Here is an 18,759-nt window from a genome sequence, read left to right on the forward strand (position 1 = left end):
AGTCGTCCAGGTTCCTCTTAAAGAGGCCTAGAGAGATACTCTGCTTGACATGGAGAGGGAGTCTATTCCATAAATGGGGGAGTCTTTGGAACACAAATCTATCCTGCCAACATGTTCTATTAATGTCACAGACCAGGTTAAGGCCTTGCATATGGGTTGCTCGAGTGGAATTTGTCATACGGATATGCAGCAACTCCATCAAGGCTGGGTTTGAGATTACCTTGTATGCCAGACACAGGTCACCTCTGAGCAGTCTGTATGAGACTGAGTAACGGGACAGGGAATTTAGCCAATCTGTATAGGATAGTTGTTTGAGGCCCTGGATTTTCCAGGTCAGGAACCTCTGTGATCTCTCCAACTGTTGCATGTGCTTGACAAGGTACATACCGAAGGGGGCATTGTACTCAATAATGGGTCTGATAGAGGAGGAGTACAGGAATGTTATTACCTCCTTGTTCCTTTATGAAATACCCATATTTATGAGGTGGGCCATGTAGAAAGCCTTCCGTACAATGGAGGCAAAATGGTGGTCAAAAGTGATGTTGCTATCAACCTAGATGCCCACGTCCTTCACAACTGATTGCGTGCTTGATACATTGTTATCAATGTGATAATTAGTGGGGATGACATTTTCCCCAAAGGGGATAATGATTCTTTTCTTAGCATTCAGTTTGAGGCCATGCTTTTGGTACCAGTCTTTAGTTTGGGTAAGGCCCTCTTGGAGGATTTTCGCATCCCTAGGGAATTTAAGACAGCACCTAGCTTGCAGTTATCTGCAAACCTGGTCAGCCACACACCACTGGTTTTGGTTTGCACCTCAGAAATGTATATCCCAAACAGTAAAAGCCCCAAGACCAATCCTTGGGGTACACCAATTGTTACGAGTCTACTACTAGAGGTGGCTTCCCCTACTTTGACTGAGTGGGTTCTATCAGTGAGCCAGCTAGCAACCCATCTGGTAACTTACAGGTTGATGCCTACCTGGGAGAGTTTATCTATTATACCCATGTGGGGAATAGTGTCAAAGGCTTTGGCTAGGTCAAGGTAGGTGGTGTACACTGTCTTCCCCTCATCCATGGCTTTGGTGACTGTTTCAAAGAGGTCGACCAAGTTTAAAAGACATGATCTCCCTTTGACAAAACCAAACTGTGTGGGGTCAAGTGTTTGAAGGTTGTCAATGTCCTTGTTTATAAGGTCCATGATAGTCCATGGACTTGCAGATCAGGCTAGTTAAGCTAAGGGGCCTATAATTGCCTGGGTCAGTGGACGCTCCACCTTTGTGTAGAGGGATGACAGTGGCTGTCCTCCATTCAGCTGGGATGAAACTGGTGCTCAGGCTTTGGTTGAATAGGGTGTCTAATGGAGCTGACACCTCATGCCTGAGTTCATGTAGGATACAGCCAGGGATGTTATTGGGTCCCACGGAGACTGTATTTTTTGCCTTTGAGAGGGCATTCAGGACCTGCACCCTGGTGATGAAGGGAGGGAGCAGGTGCTGGGGATGTCCTGTTTTACTGATGGGGGGACAGGAGGAGTGAAGTTTTCACTGAACCTGTCTGCCAGCAGGTTAGCTATATCTATAGCGTTTGTGAATGTGATGTTATTGACCTCCAGTTCAGAGCAGATTTGGGTGTTACCTTTGAGATTTCAGACATATGTGGAGAACACCTTGTGATTGTCCTTAGTGGATGTGGCCAATTTGGACTCGAAGTTAGCCTTAGAGGATTTCACCAGTGACCTTATTTGCTTGTTCAGTCAAAGGAGAGACTGCTTCCAACTTGGCACCTGTTCCTTCTTGTTCCTGGACAGCAATTTTTTTCCTTTTATTACAGTTTGTCTATTGCTGCTGTCCACCAGACAGGTTTATTCTTCCTTGAGGAAGATGATTTGGTCCTATCAGGTATTGCTTTGTCCATATAGTTATGTAGGTGCTCATATAGTTTTTTTGGTGTAGGCTTGGACATTAGTGCTAGTTCCAACTAAAGGGATGGTGGTTGTGAAGCTGCTTATACCTGCTCTAAGGAGACTGTAGTCAGCTTTGGAAAAGTTTTTTTGTTTGACCGTAACAAGGGGGGTCAGGGGAGATGGTGACTTCAAAAGTGATTGCTTTATAGTCTGATCATACCAAGGAGGATGACACTGTAGGGGTGCTACAGTGACTACTTATGTTGGTTAGGACCAGGTCCAAGATATTTTCACCTCTCATAGGGGTGTTGACGAGCTGATCCAATGTATTGGCATTGACGAAGCTGACGAATCTCTGGGCATTCATGTTTGGGCTAGAGTAGGTCTTCCTCTGTGTGATTGGGTAGTTAAAGTCACCCAGGATCATCATAGAGGATTGACTCTTGATGGATTCAAGTAAGTCCAGATAGGTGGAGTGGGCATCTTGAGTCATGGTTGGGGCTCTGTAGGAAGCTATGATCTGAATAGGTCGACAGTTAACTGCACTTGGAGTATCTCCTGTGCGTCATATCATTTAACCAGCCTGGAGGTGTGTATGTCTTTGATATATATTGAAACTCCACCTCCTTTGGCTTTGTAGCCCTCCTTTTGGGGTCTGATAGTATGGTAGAATGAGTAACCTGGTAAGGCTGGGGTGCTCTCCACAGCTTTGAACCAGGTTTCAGTGACTGCACAAATGTCAGCATCCTTCAGGGAAAGGAATGCTTGCAATGAGTGCAGTTTTATGCTAAGACTCCTAGTGTTTAGCAGCATGATCTTTAAATTTCATTTAGAAGAATTTTTTATGTTGGTAATTTTGTGCTCATGACTTTGCCTAAAAAAGGCACTATAGGGGAGGCAAGAGCCTTTGCCAGAAACCTGAAGCCCAGGGGTGACAGATGAAGGCCATCTTTGGCAAAGCATTATGGTCTGTCAATCATGTCCTTCCAGGCTGTCAGGTACTGGATCCCCTTGGAATGACACCAGACACTAAGCCAATTGTTAAAGTCAATCATTTAGTTTGTATTGAGGCATCATTCTGGGTAATGGTAGGATGCTGCTTAAGGCTAGGGACATACCTGCCTGGGACACATATTCAGCGAGCTCAATCATGCCTCTCTTCATATAGTCCAGAGAGGTATGACTCAAGTCATTCACACCAACATGGACTATGACAGAGTCATAACAGTACCTGTTATTAAGAGACATGTACGTGTGCATGTTATGGCAGATTCTAGCACATGACAAGCAACTTACCGTGACTTTCTCCTTGTCTTGCCTGGTGAGGGGCACATCTGTGTGTCTCACAATAATGTCTCCAATGGCCAGCCTGTTGGGTTTGTGGCTGGGCCTTAGAGGCTGTGAGACACAGACATGTGTACTATGTGTGATACTTGGTGCTCTGGATTGTGATGTGCGTGTGTGTTTTTGTTTTGGAGGTCTCTTTTGTTTAGGTATGTTTTTGCTGAGAACCCCTGCATATGTAGGAGTGTGTTGTACAGATGTGGGTGGTGTTAGAGGTGTGGTGTTCGTAGTGTTTGTGCAGACAACCTTCTCAGTGCCAGATGTACTGGCTTGTGACTTAGACAGCAAGGATTCTAGGTTCTTAATGTAATTGCATCTCTCACATATTGTGTTCCTAGGTGGTAGTAGTAGAGGGCTGTCTGTGTACATAAGGCAGTTTCTACACTGTCTCAGGATGCCCATATCAACAAGACTAGCAGGAGAAACCATAGGAAATTGTCCTTCCATGGTTATCAGAATCTGTGGAAAATAGGTCAGGGATAACAGAGTAGGTGCTATCTGAGGAGAGTACCTATATGTGTGAGTAGGGCTGGATAAAATCATTGAGTAGTAATACCTTTAGATTGTCTTGGTTTTGATTTGCTATGTTGGAAGTACTTTCAGTTTGGCATTGCCTAAAAAAGGCACTATGGAGGAAGACAATGTTTTAGCTAATATTTGAAAGTCTAGAGGGGAGAGGTGCAGACCATCCCTGGAAAAGTAGCGTGGTCTGTTGACTATCTCCTTCCATGCTGACAAATATTGCACCCCATTACAATGACATCAGAAATGACGCCAATTATTAAAGTCAATCATTTTTGTTCACATTGTGGTATTATCCTTGGACAAGGTAAAATGTTGCTCAGTGTTAGGCTCATACCAGCCTGAGACACATATTCCAAGAGCTCTCTCTTCATATAGTCTAGGGAGGTACGTCTCAGGTTATTTACTCCCACATGGACTAGGACTGAGTCATATTGGTAATTGTGGTCCAATGACCTGAGTACATGCGTAATGTGGTGGATCCTAGCCACTGATAAGCAACTGGCCGTAACTTTCTCCTTGCTCATTCTGGTGAGAGGGACGTCAGTGTGTCTCACAATGAAGTCTCCAATGACTAGAATTTTGGATTGTGTGTTGACTTGGCTTATGGGCTTAGAGGTAGAGGCTCCATGAGATGTAGCTTTATGTGTTGATGTGGGTGTTCTTTTGAAAAAGTGTGGTTAGGGCTGCTGAGGGTATTTCTTATGTGTACTTTTTCTAAGAGGTCTTTGTGGTTTAGGAAGGTTATATGTAAGTGCATCAGTGTATATGGGTCTATATGTTTGCTTTCAATTGCGCATGATGGGTGCATCATGTGTACTACTGACAACCTTATTGACATTAGAAGTACTTTTATGTAAGAGCTTTGCCTCCACTTACATTGTGTAAATACATCTCTCACATACCATATCAGTTTATTTGAGAATTAACTGGCTGTCAGTAAACATGAGGCAATTTCTACATTGCCTCAGGATGCCCATATCCACCAAGCCAGTAATGGAGACAGGACAGTAGAAAAGTTCATATCCATGGCAACATACCCCTTTTTTATTGATTAGACTGTTGGAGTGAGAATATCAATCACTGTTAGGAGTTTCTGGTTTGTAACTATGTGGACACTGCTTGTTACTGCAAACTGGTTGTCCTGTGTGCAACTAGATACAAGAGAAATTTCAATTGTGCTTTTACAGGAAAAATGTAACTCAGTGTGTCTGAGTCTGTACAGAGCACTGCCAAACACTTGAGAGGAAACTAGTACGTAGACCCTGAAAATTTAAGGATGAAGTATTTAGGCAGATATTCTGAAGGTAGAAACAAATCAAGCAATACTTACTGAAAACAAAGAATTAGCTTGTCTAGAATGATGAAAAGAGGGGAGTTGCATGAATGGCTACTGCCTAGCTACTACTAATGCTGGTCTGACCACAGCTTCAGTCTATTGGGATACAATGCTCCTTTGCTTCTTCTCTCACCAAAAACAAAACATTAGCACCAATCCCAAGAAAAGAAGCAGGCCACAGCCTGTTTGGTGATCCACAGTCTTGTCCCAGATGATGCAAGGGTCTGTAGGCTTCTGATTCACCCATTTGCTGCTATTGCAACTGTCTTATTTGTACACAGTTTCATCTTGCATGCCTTCAGTTTTGCATTCCATTCACATATTATTTTCTATTGTTTTTTGTTCCAAGTCTGCCTGTAATGACGTATCATCTATATATAGTATCTTTGTTGATCTGTCCCCTCCAACCTGTTTGCTAATGTAGTCCATCACAAGTATGGACAGCGGTAGGCACACAGTTGAACCCCGATGGACACTCACTCCAACTGGGAACCCTACAGTTAGCCCAAACACTGTTAGTACTTTTGTCACTGGGTCCTTGTACATAGAATGCACTAATTCTACCAATGTTTCTGTGACTTCAAACCAAATAATCGTTCTTGAGACCTTGTCATATGCTTTCTACAAGTGCAGGGATTCTCAGTTAGACTTTTTCCTCATCCCTGACTTCTTCTCAACTGTCTCACTGTAAGCATCAGATTCTTTGTACTGCATCCTGACCTGTATCTGGATAGCTCATCTCCCATCTTACTTTCTACAGCACTGCATATTCATTTATCAGTCACACCTTCCAGCACTTTCACGAAGTGTGACAGGAGTTTGATACCTCTATACTGCCCTCATTTGTGAATGCCCCAATTTTTCTTGTATAATGGCACCAGTATGCTTGTTCTCCAGTCATCTGAGCTACACTTTCTCTCCACGCTGACATGAGTGGGTCTATACCATATTATCAAAGGGAAAGTAATGACTTGCCCAGAATTCAGACCATCACACAAAGCACAGTATTTTAAACCCACCCAGGTGGGGGACTGTGTCCCCCACACCCACTAACTATATATACCAACTCCAAGATCGCACTACAGTGGAGAAAAGGGCAAATTTCTGATCCAGGGCAAGTCGCCACTTTCCCTGGGAAAGTAATTCATTGAACTGAACATTCGTGGAAGTGAACATTCACTGTTTAATGTTTGATGAACAAAGGTTTGCAGTAATGAACCTTCAATAATATGATATAGACCCAATATGAATACCCTCAGGAGCCATTTTTCCCATATCCCACACAACATCTTGATCATATCTGGTGTGATGTCATCTGAGCCTGTTGCTTTCCCTGATTTCATTTTCAGCCCTATATTGTATCTGTTAACCTGTGTGCTGTTCTCACCTCTCTTGTCAGCTATGTTCCATATCAGAGGTATAACTGATCCATATATAAAGACAGTGGTGAACTGCAACACAGTCCTCAATGTCTGAGCTCCATACCAATTATCATAGTGCGCATCAGAGGTATAACTGATCCATACATAAAGACAGTGGTGAACTGCAACCCAGTCCTCAATGTCTGAGCTCCATACCAATTATCATAGTGCGCATCAGAGGTATAACTGATCCATACATAAAGACAGTGGTGAACTGCAACGCAGTCCTCAATGTCTGAGCTCCATACCAATTATCATAGAGTGCATCACACAGACTCACAGCCAGTACCTTGGTGGGTTACTGCTGCCTGCACCTGTGCCATGTTCTGATTCATCCATCGTTGCAACCTTCCATGTACTCCTTGCACACCTGTCAGCAGGTATGTGATGAGCCTCCCTCAACAACACATAAAACATTAATTCAGTTAATCTCCCCTCCTGTCTATGGCCTGTGTTCCCTTACCCCTTACATGTTATATGCTCCTGTAATCTATAGATAACTGTGACAATGTTATGCAGAGTTATATCATAAACTTCCTTCTGTCCTTCACCTCCCCTGTTGGCAGATAGATCTGGAGTAACCTCCCTCCAGCAACAACAACATTATCACTGATATCCAGTCCTTCTCCCTGTTTGCCACTGCCTTATGTAGCCTTACCACATAAGGTGTAGAATAGTTCTTTCCTCTGCAGATTGAGACTAGTAGTCTGAAATAATTCCACTTGCTATTCCACTGAAATTACACAACAGTACGAGCGCTACAGAGGCCATAGATGTTTTTATCATGTAGTTTCAAGGCTCATAGCATGACAATTATGCTTAAAAGATAGCTGAGGGTAATAATATGTGATACTTTGTTTACACTGGGCTCTGCCACATTTCCCCGATGTGCATCAATGCACATCACATGATGCCCACAGTGTGTTTCAATGTGAATTTGCTGACACTGGGGTCTGCCACATTTCCCCGATGCGCATCAATGCACATCACATGATGCCCACAGTGTGTTTCCATGTGAATTTGCTACCATTTTCTACTAGAATGCAACCTATAAAGTGACTATGGCTTCTGAGGGTGCTCAGTGTGGACGGACCCCTATGTGATGAAGGAAGGAAACACAAATCTTTCTGTACCACCCAAATTGGGACCACTAAGTGTACCTGCTGGGTGACTGCTATGTGGATTGCAGAAGTCCACAGTGCAAAGTAGATGCCTACCACTGTCTTTCCAGGTCAATGAGTGTTGACAACAAGTATCACCTGGTCTGGCAGCAATGCCAACATCAACAAAGTGACCAAAAGAGACACCACTGTGACCTTCTTAGCCAATGGGAAAAAGAGGTGACATGTGGTCCTTGTGCTTATATCGATGTAAGTGTTCGGAAAAATGTAGGACTTATGATTCATAGACATTTTCAGTACCTGATGTGACAGAGGATAATAGGTTGATTTGACTGAGGTGCAAAGCAACACTCTCTAGGAGTCAGGATGCATATATTTCATTGATGTTACAGTTGGATATTTGTAGAGACCTGCTTCACTGTCCACTTTTGCAATGCTGCTAAACAGTTAGACCATTGCATATAGCATTGATTGGCATTTTGTGTCACTTACCTTGTCAGTGTAAATTGATCTGATCTACCATCCATCCTACCTCTAGGGATTCCTTCTGGTGACATGCTGATTTCAGCTGGGATGACTCTAATTGAAGTGATTCACCACCATCCTGGGTGTCACCATCTAGTTAGAACATTATTGCTTGCCTTCCTAAAGTGCCATTTCTGTGGAATTACTGCTGCCATTCATAAAAAATACCTGTCTCACTCTACAGCGTTACACACTCTTCCACTCTTCATTCAGACTGCCCAGCCAATGCCAATTCAAATTGGCAGACCATGGGCATGCATCTGACAGGATGCAGCCAGATGTCCATGATCTATGTGTGTTTATTTATTTAACATTTGTTAACAGAGTAAATGGGCCAGTCCTTGGACCCTATTCAGCCATGGCCTAGGCCAATCAGGTAAATACAATGGACAAATATAAAAAATACAGCACAAATAATCATTGCAGGTGTATAATGCATATTACATAAATCAGCGCAGCTTAAAATAAAAGGATTAATACTAAAAACATTCTCATCCTGCATCTCTGTGTTACTAATTATAGTTAAAATTATATCACCGTTGTCACTTAACCACTCACAATACCAAAAATATACATTCTCCATATGTGCCTGCATCACATTGCCAACATATATGATTTGCCCCATGAAACATCCTTCCAACTTTCAGGCACAGATTCAATATTTTCTTGATTTAGTAATATATGTCTGTTTATCTATGTGTGTGTGTGTAGCCCCATTTTGTATTGTGTTTCCATTTCTGTGTCTCTGTCCCTGTTTTACTTCATATTATCCACTAAGTACTAATCCAATGCTACATTTAGTTATCTTAAAAGTCTAAAACACTCTGCGTACCAGACTTTTAGTCATTGATAAATCACTCTTCACTTTCATTAATAAAGAAATAGCTGGTGATTTCCATAACAGCTTCTTTAATATCAGGACTTGCACTGTACTTACTTTCCTTTTCAAACCTTAACCTCAAAGAATATTTAGATTAAATGTCTTTCTCACTTGATTGCAGGTGCCCCACTCATCTGTATTTCTTACATGTTCCCAGAGTATAGGGATAGTTTTTCTCTGCCTCTCTCTCTCGCTCAATCATTAAATCCCCTTCTTTTGGAACCCACTTAATAGATAACAGCATATTCATCCACAATTTCAAGGTCTTTTCATGTAGTACCTGCTTTAGATTCCCCCAAAGCTTATTTCAGACAAACAGGCATTGCCTCACTTTTTCAAAAATAATCTCTTTCAAGCTTGTCATCAGTGTTACACAAACTGGACTTCAAAATAATTTTCTAACCTTTGAGTAGCTGTTTATGGTTGAGTGACAAAATAAACATGGATTTCTCTTTTCTGGATTTTGAGCTGGGAACAAAAACAAACAAATAAGACTCTTATGGGGAAAGAAAAACTGAATAGCTGCAAAAATAAAGCAATATATTTTATCTCAGCTTGTCTTATTTTCTATGTGTGTAGTCTTCAAAATAAATATAGTATGACAAAAAATGATTTCAAGAAATATTAGCAGGGACACAGGGAAAAAGAAAAGACAAAAGATAGACAAGAAGAGAAATAAAAGAGACAAAGACTAATGCTAGCTAACATGGATGTGGCATACAAAAGATCATGGAGAATTTCATAGTTTCAAAACTGAAAATGGCTCGGTAGTTTCCAAGTTACTTTGTGTACATGGAATAGGCAGGCAGAGCACAGCTTTCAACCTCTATCTCCAAAATGAAGTATAAAGACAAAATAACTTGGAGCAAAGGTTAAAATTCAAGGACATTTTTAAATTGGTTTTGAAAATTAACTAAGTGGGCTGGTGAATTAGCATGCATTTTACAATGCTTGTTTGTAAATGTAATGATTGTTAATATTTGTTGATTGAATCAACAGCATTTCTAAAGAAATGTATATATCTTTGGAGTGTCAGATCAAAAATATCAACCAAAAAAGGGACATCCTTGAAAATCAGGAACAGCTAAAAGGTATGAAAGAAAAAAAGTCACAGAGGGGACAGAAAAAGGGAAACTGGGTGTTTGACACATATTTAGTAATTCCACTAATTAAACATGATGTTTTTATTGGCCTTGGTGTGAATCTATAGACTTAAAATGACAAAGTCAAACAAAATAACTCTTTGACCTGTCTTCCATTGATAGTGACATTAATACTATTCTGCTCTATTTTGTACTTACAAATGTTGTTCAAATACAATAGACAGATGCATTTTGTGAGTGGCCTGCCAGAAAATAACCATTAACTTGCAGGCATCCTTTAACTCTAATCACATGACCAGTTTTGTTATAATCATGGTCACTGAAAATATACTATTTTTTCTTATACCCTTGTCGAGCAGATATGTAACAATTTCTAATATATATAAATACATGTAAGGAGACTATCTGAATCACACATACAATAATTACTTAGTTATTTTTGTAAAGTTTTAAACTCAGCCCAGTTAAAGGTTTTTACTGAGAGTAAAAACAGAAGTAACATTTACAAAGGATGAGCTTGGATACTGGAACAGAGATCTGGTAGCAGGACTAATTTTCTGCATATAATATCATCATCATCAACCACATGGTGTTGGGGGTCTTGTGTCAACCATCACCATCTCTCTTTATTCAATGCCACTCTTCTGCCTTTTTGACACTCATGCCTGACCATCACAGGTCTTCTCTCACACAATCCATCCATGTCTTTGATAGACAGCCTTGTTTCCTCTTGCTTTCCTCCTGTCTGTCCCAAATCTTTTTCACTGGATTGTCTTCTGCTTTTCTGCACATATGCCCAAACCACCATAATCTGTTCTCTTTGACCTTTTCTGCAATTGGAGATATTAGTTTCTGCACTTATGTCCTCATTTCTTCATCTCTTCCACAGTGTGCATCCTACCACTCATCCTAAGCACTTCATCCATGTCTTATACAAATGTAATGGCACAGTCACATGTTGCATATTAACCAATTACATTCCTTTATTTCAGAAGCTCAATTTATAAGCAGTAATGTTATGAAAATGAATATTATTTACTAAGTGATTTCATATGATAGTATAGGAGGGCCTGCTTTATTAAAACCAGAGGCAATATGGTCCTTTTACTCACAAGTAACTGCAAATAGGATTTTATTTCAGGTGAGATCCTCTGATCTCAAAACTAGTTATGTTAAACAGCAGGGATATGAAGACCACACACCCTCACAGAGGGTGTAAAAATGGTTCACCAATTGTAGACAAACTGGTCCCTTTGATTTAAAATGAATAAACAAATTATTTCAATAAATATTACTTTCAGTATGCTATAGTTGATATAGGACTGTGTGGTGAATATTTGATCTCTGAATTCTACTTTCACCAGTTGTTGTATGTCTTGTATGTAGAATTATTAGAAGGATATTAAATTGCTTTTTAACATTGAAGATAATGAATATAACTTGATAAAATTGTAATTGCTTATGTTCTTTCAGTCTGGCATATAGCTTCTGAAGAAAACAAGTGTTTACCATGTGTGTTGATTAATATGATTTTCTCCCGACCCCCACAACATTTTGCAGAAGTATTAGAGAAGGTAAAGAATTGGTACTCCAGAATAAAAATTCCTGGGAGTCATAATTAAGAAATACTAACCAGGCTAGCTTGTAAAGAAGAAGCAGGTGTACAAGAGGAGGAAAGATTAAGAAACTGCTGGCCATTAGGGAACCATGATAGAAAAAAGGCTGCTGAAGTGAAGGGAAATAAACTTACTACAAACACTGGCCGTTAAAAATGTGAATCATGATGTTGCAGAATACTATGTGCTGATGGCTTGTCATAATCTAGTTCATAGTTACAGTATGCAGATGCAGGTAATCATGAGAAAGAAGACTGAAAGATGTCCTCCATGCAGTGCATGGTGCATTTCAGCTAAAGTATGGCCAAACACATGATGCAGAAACAGATCAGCACGCTTCTCATTATAAAGTCTCTGTGCAGCAGTGAATATCTATAAATATATATGGTATTCATGAGGAGGAGGATGATGAAGGGAGAAGCAATGGGCGCAAGATGGGGTTATCCCCCACTTCTTTGAGTGGCATAGCCCCTCAGGCATCCCCCTTTCCCTGTGAAGCAGATGGCTACCATTTGGTCCGTGGTTTCCACTGAAAATTAACTAGTGGCCACATGCACCACAACATGTGCCTTAATACCCTTCCATCAGGAGAAGTGAGCAGACATTACTTCTACCATTCTCTCCTTACAGGGAGTGATCCTCCAGTGCAAAGCCATCATACAACCCCTAGTCACCTGACTCATAGTCATGGTTCTATCTGCCCATACTATGTAGTCAGGTCAAATACACAACAGCAAAACAAACTGGTGGCATGGAAAGATAATGTGTGCACAAGCCATCTCTAGTTGCTGAAGGCAGAAAAGGTTAAAAATAAATTATGGTACAAATGCTGCAAAGAAAACTGCATGCTGACCGATATGACAGACTACGAGAGGGTGTGTTTATTGTATTTATATTTCACCAGAATGGGAACTATATCTGGTTGCATAAAAAAAATACATTTTTAAATGTTTATAAAATAATATTTCTAGTTTGATTCTGCAGCATAAAAGGCATTTAAAGATCAAACAGAATGCATTTTGATTAAATGTTTACAAGCTTTTCCCATTACAGAATCTATCTACGAAAGAGATATGTTATTGTTATAATACTTTTGCAATTAATATGCAGTAAATGTTATACATAACATTCAGTAAAAATGACAGCATTAAGCATTTTATAAAGTAGTGGAAATGATTAAGTTAATAGGTTCATACGTTCATAGGATGATATTAGGCTATTAGCCTGAAGGCCCTTATAAGCCTAGCCAAGAATTTCATCTGCATTCCCTCAAAGTCAGCACCTATTTCCCCTGTCCAGCAGGGACACAGGTGGGATCCCAACAGTGTATGTTCTGTTTCTCATCCACTTGTCCAGGTTCCTCTTAAAGAGGGCCGGAGAGGTATGCTGCTTGATGTGCAGAAAGAGTGTATTCCACAGATGGGGGAGTCTTTGGGATGCAAATCTATTCCACCAACAAGTTCTATTAATGTCACAGATCAGGTTGAGGCCTTGTGTGCAGGTTGAGCAAGTGGAGTTTGACTTATGGATATGCAGCAACTCCATCAAGGCGGGGTCTGAGATGGCCTTTTATGCCAGACACAGGTCACATCTGAGCAGTCTGTATGAGACTGAGTAGAGGGACAGGGCTTTTAGCCTATCAGTAAAGGATAGGTGTTTGAGACCCTGGATTTTCCTAGTCAGGAACCTCAGTGGTCTCTCCAGCTGCTGCATGTACTTGGCAAGGTACATGCCAAAGGGGACATTGTACTCGATAATGGGTCTGAGAAGGGAGGAGTACAGGGATGTTATGACCTTCTTGTTCCTAGATGAAATACCTTTACTTATGAGGTGGGCCATGTAGAAAGCCTTCCGTACAACAGAGGCAACGTGGTGGTCAAAAGTCAGGTTGCTATTATCCTGGGTGCCCAAGTCCTTCACAACTGATTGCATGCTTAGTACTTTGTTATTAATGTGATAATTAGGGGGCACACCATTTTCTCCAAAGTGGATAATGATGCATTTCTTGCCATTCAGTTTGAGGCCATGCTTCTGGCACCAGTCATTAGTTTGGGTAAGGCCCTCCTGAAAGATGTTCACACCACTAGGGGAATTTAAGACAGTGCCCAGCTTGCAGTCATCTGCAAATCTGGTCAGCCACAGACCACTGGTTTTGACTTGCACCTCAAAAAAGTATATCCCAAACAGTAGAGGCTCCAAAACCAGTCCCTGGGTACACCACTCATTACGGGTCTACTACTAGAGGTGGCTTCCTCTATTTTGACTGAGTGGGTTCTATCAGTGAGCCAGTTAACTACCCATCTGGTAACATATGGGTTGATGCCTAGCTGGGAGAATTTATCTATTATGCCCGAGTGTGGAATAGTGCCGAAGGCTTTGGCTAGGTCAAGTTAGGCATTGTGCACCATCTTCCCCTCGTCTATGGCTTTGATGACTGTTTCAAAGAAATTGACCAAGTTTAACAGGCATGATCTCACTTTGATAAAACCAAACTGTGTGGCATCAAGCATTTGGAGGTTGCCAATGTCCTTGATTATAAGGTCCATGATAATGCATTCCATGGCCTTGCAGATCAGGCTAGTTAGGCTGATGGCTATAATTGCCTGGGTCAATGGACGCTCCACCTTTGCTAGAGGGATGACAGTGGCTGTCCTCCATTCTGCTGGGGTTAAGCCAGTGCTCAGGCTTTAGTTGAATAGGGTGCCTAATGGAGCTGAGAGCTCATGCCTGAGTTCATGTAGGACACAGCTAGGAATGTTGTCATGTCCCATAGAGACTGTATTGTTTGCCTTTCAGAGGGCATTAAGTCCTGAACCCTGGTGATGAGAAGAGGTGAATAGGTGCTGAGGATGTCATGGTTTACTGATGGGGGGGCAGGGGGTGATGTTTTCACTGAATCTGTCTACCAGCAGGATGGCTATATCTACAGCTTTTGTGTATGTGGTGTTCTTGACCACCATTTCAGAGTAGGTTTGGGTTTTACCTTTGAGATTGCAGACATATGTGAAGAAAGCCTTGTGATTATCCTTAGTGGATGTAGCTAATTTGGACTCGAAGATAGCTTTAGAGGATTTCACCAGTGACCTTCTTTGCTTGTTCAGACAAAGAAGAGAATGCTTCCAACTTGGCTCCTGCTCCTTCTTGGTCCTAGATAGCAATTTATTTTCTTTTATTATAGATTTTGTTTACTACTGCTGTTCACCGGACAGGTTTACTCTTCCTTGAAGAAGATGACTTGGTCCTGTCAGGTATTCCTATGTAGGTGCTCATATAGGTTTTTGGTGTAGGTGTGGACATTAGTGCTAGTTCCTAGTGAAGGGACAATGACTGTGAAGCTGCTTATACCTGCTCACAGGAGATTGTAGCCAGCTTTGGAAAAGTGTTTTTGTTTGACCCTGACAAGGGGGGAGGGGTCAGGGGAGATGGTGACTTCAAAAGTGATTGCTTTATGGTCAGATCTTACCAAGGAGGATGACACTGTAGGCGTGCTACAGTGGCTACTCATGTTGGTTAGTACCAGGTCCGGGATATTTTCAGCTGTCATGGGGGCATCAATCAGCTGATCCAATGCATTGGCAATGACGAAGTCGAGGAATCTCTGGGCATTCATGTTTGGGCTAGAGTAGGTCTTCTGCTGTATGGTTGGGTAGTTAAAATCACCCAGGATCAGGGTAGAGGGTTGAGTCTTGATGGATTCAAGTAAGTCCAGATAGGTGGAGTGGGCATCCTGAGTCATGGTTGGGGTTCCGTAGCTAGCTATTATTTGAATAGTTGTTTTGCCAACACATAACTGCACTTGGAGTGTCTTCTGTGCATCACAATGTTTGACCAGCCTGGAGGTGTGTATTTCTTTGATAAATATTGAAACTCCACCTCCTTTGGCTTTCTAGCTCTCCATTTGGGGTCTGAAATTATGGTAGGATGAGTAACTTGGTAAGGCTGGGTGCTGTCCACAGCTTTTAGCCAAGTTTCAGTGACTGCACAAATGTCAGCATCCTCCAGGGCAAGGAATGCTTGCAGTGAGTGCAGTTTCATGCTAAGACTCCTAACGTTTAGCAGCATTACCTTTAAATTTCATTTAGAAGAATTTTTCACATTGGTAATTTTGTGCTCATGACTTTGCCTAAAAAAGGGGAGGCAAGAGCCTTTGCCAGAAGCCTGAAGCTCAGGGGAGGCAGATGAAGGCCATCTCTGGCAAAGCATTGTGGGCTGTCAGTCATGTCCTCCCAAGCTGTCAGGTGCTGGATCCCCTTAGAATGACACCAAAAACTAAGCCAGTTGTCATAGTCAATCATTTTCTATTTGTATTGAAGAATCATTCTGGGTGGCAGTAGGATGCTGCTTAAGGCTAGGGACATACCTGCCTGGGACACATATTCAGCGAGCTCAATCATGTCTCTCATCATATAGTCCAGAGATGTATGTCTCAAGTCATACGCACCAACATGGACTATGACAGAGTCATAACAGTATCTGTTGTTAAGAAATTTGAGTGTGTGCAGGATATGGCAGATTCTAGCACTTAACAAGCAACTTACTATGCCTTTCTCCTTGTCTAGCCTGGTGAGGGGCACATCTGTGTGTCTCACAATAGTCTCCCATGAATAGTATGTTGGGTTTGTGGCTGGGTCTTACAGGCTGTAAGACACAGGCTTGTGTACTATGTGTGGTGCTTGGTGCTGTGGGTTGTGATGTGTGTGTGTGTTTGCTTCGGTGATTTATTTTGTTTGTGTATGTTTTTGTTGAGAACCTCTGCATTTGTAGCAGTGTGTTGTACAAGTATGGGTGGTATTAGAGATGTGGTATTTGTAGTGTTTGAGCAGACAACCTTCTCAGTGCCAGATGTAATGGCTTGTGACTGAGACAGTAAGAATTCTAGGTTCTTTATGTAATTGCATCTCTAACAAATTGTGTTCCTAGGTAGTGGTAGTAGAGGGTTGCCCATGTACATAAGGCAGTTACTACACTTTCAGGATGTGCATATCAACCAGACTAGCAGGAAACTATAGGACATTTTCTGTCCATGGTTGTCAGAATCTGTGGAAGAGAGGCCAGGGATAGTAGAGTGGTACTATCTGAGGAGAGTACTTACTGGTGTGAGTAGGGCTGGATAAAAATCAATACAGTAGCTGCAAGGGATGGCCTCACGTACACAGGAGTGATGGTAAGGGGAAAAAATGCAGCTGAGATACTTTGCAAAGGGTTAAAACAGCACAGAGGCAGTGCATGATGCACAAACCAGCACAAACCCATGCAATCGTGGGCTTTAAATACCACAAAAATGAAAGTAAAATAGAAACACTGGAATTGATCAATCAACCCTTATCCCTGAGCTCTTAGCAAAACACGCTATGCTAGACCAGTTCCAACCAGTTCACTTACTCCCACTAAGTGCAGGCAGACCTCAGCCAACACATGATGGCATAGTAGGAAACACAGGAATCACACAAACAGATGTGAATACTTAAAACTTGCAACCAGACTACGCTAAAGATAAACTCTGTTTGTCTATTTAACACAGGAGAACAGATACACACTTAAATATAACAGTAGCAAGCAAGAGCAAACTGATTTAAACAGATTAACCAATTAACCAATAAAAAATTTCAAAACGTAGCCCTGTTGCAGCAACCTTCAATCAGACGAGTTCTAACTACACTAGGGTGCAGGGGAGCCCTGTCCGACAAAAGATGGCCTGGTTTAGTGCTGAAGCTATACAAACAGAACTAGATTCAGCAGATCTGAATCTAGTCTGTGCTACAACAAACAAGGTGCACCAATTTCAGAAAGAAACAGTTGAAATAAGCAGGCACAATAAACCTTCAACCAGCAATTCCCAGCTCAGAAAGGTGAACTCTACCCACTCCTAACCCAAGAGAATAGGCCACAAACCTTAATGTATAATAAATGTCCTGAAGCCCAAGTGCTTAAACCAGAACTAAGACACTTAGATTTATAGTAGGGGTGGACAACTCAAAAGCCACCAAATTTAAGAACACAACAAGAACGTGGTGGGTCAGAGGGGAAAATGCAGCCAGAGATCAGCAATATTCAGAGCAAGCAGGCCAACAAGCAGGCCAAAGAAACACTTCAGCTAAATGGAGATATTTCTAAAAAAAAGAGCAGTGCTCTTTCTCAGCTTCCCCGACTAATTAACTGGTGTTACTCACAGTTTGCAAAGGAATTCTTTGGTTAATTTTTTAACTGACCCTAGCCAAGAACTCTTAAAACTGCAACAGAACAGAAAACTTAAAACAAATATAATGCTAGAATAATATACAAAATAAAAGTGATCAAACCTTAAACGAAGAGCTTCAATTCAAAATAAAATGCTGCCAGAGATCAGCAGTATTCAGAGCAAGCAGACCAAATGGCAATTTTCTGTGTTTTACCATTATAAATCAGAAACTAATGATCCAATATTGAAGTAAGTAGGTGTTTTATGAGTTAATAAATCTTCTAAAAACAAAATGAAGTAATTTCCACATATTAGCATACCCAAATTTTATGGAAGTATATCAAATGATCTGTAGTTGCAACAAATGAATAGTTGTCATAACTACCAGTAGAACCAACCACGTGTTTGCAAAGAGCCAGGAACAATGAAGAAAATAAAAGCATGGCATGCTTGAAAAGTATTCAATGGAAATGGACTTCCCAGCTGGACATTACCAGCCAAGAAAATTAAATAAATAAATGCTTAAATTATAAAGGTAAAAGGGGATATTTTCATTTACAGAGATTTTAGAATCTCTGTTAACCAGAGCTCAGGACTAAGCAATATCCTCTACCAAGAAATAAAAATATTTTTACATCCCTGATGATAGAAGCAGTTCTCCAAAATTAACTGAAATGAAAGCATCTTGTAAGATGTTTCTTATGAGTACTGCTTATAAATATTTGTTCAGGTACAACAGAGTGTTTTGGAAAAGTCTCTGTGTCTTATGTCTACCATTTGGTAACAGGCAATCGACTACGTGTTC

Source organism: Protopterus annectens, chromosome 6.part0 (assembly GCF_019279795.1).
Source record: "Protopterus annectens isolate FY-2018-M chromosome 6.part0, PAN1.0, whole genome shotgun sequence".
NCBI lineage: Eukaryota > Metazoa > Chordata > Ceratodontiformes > Protopteridae > Protopterus > Protopterus annectens.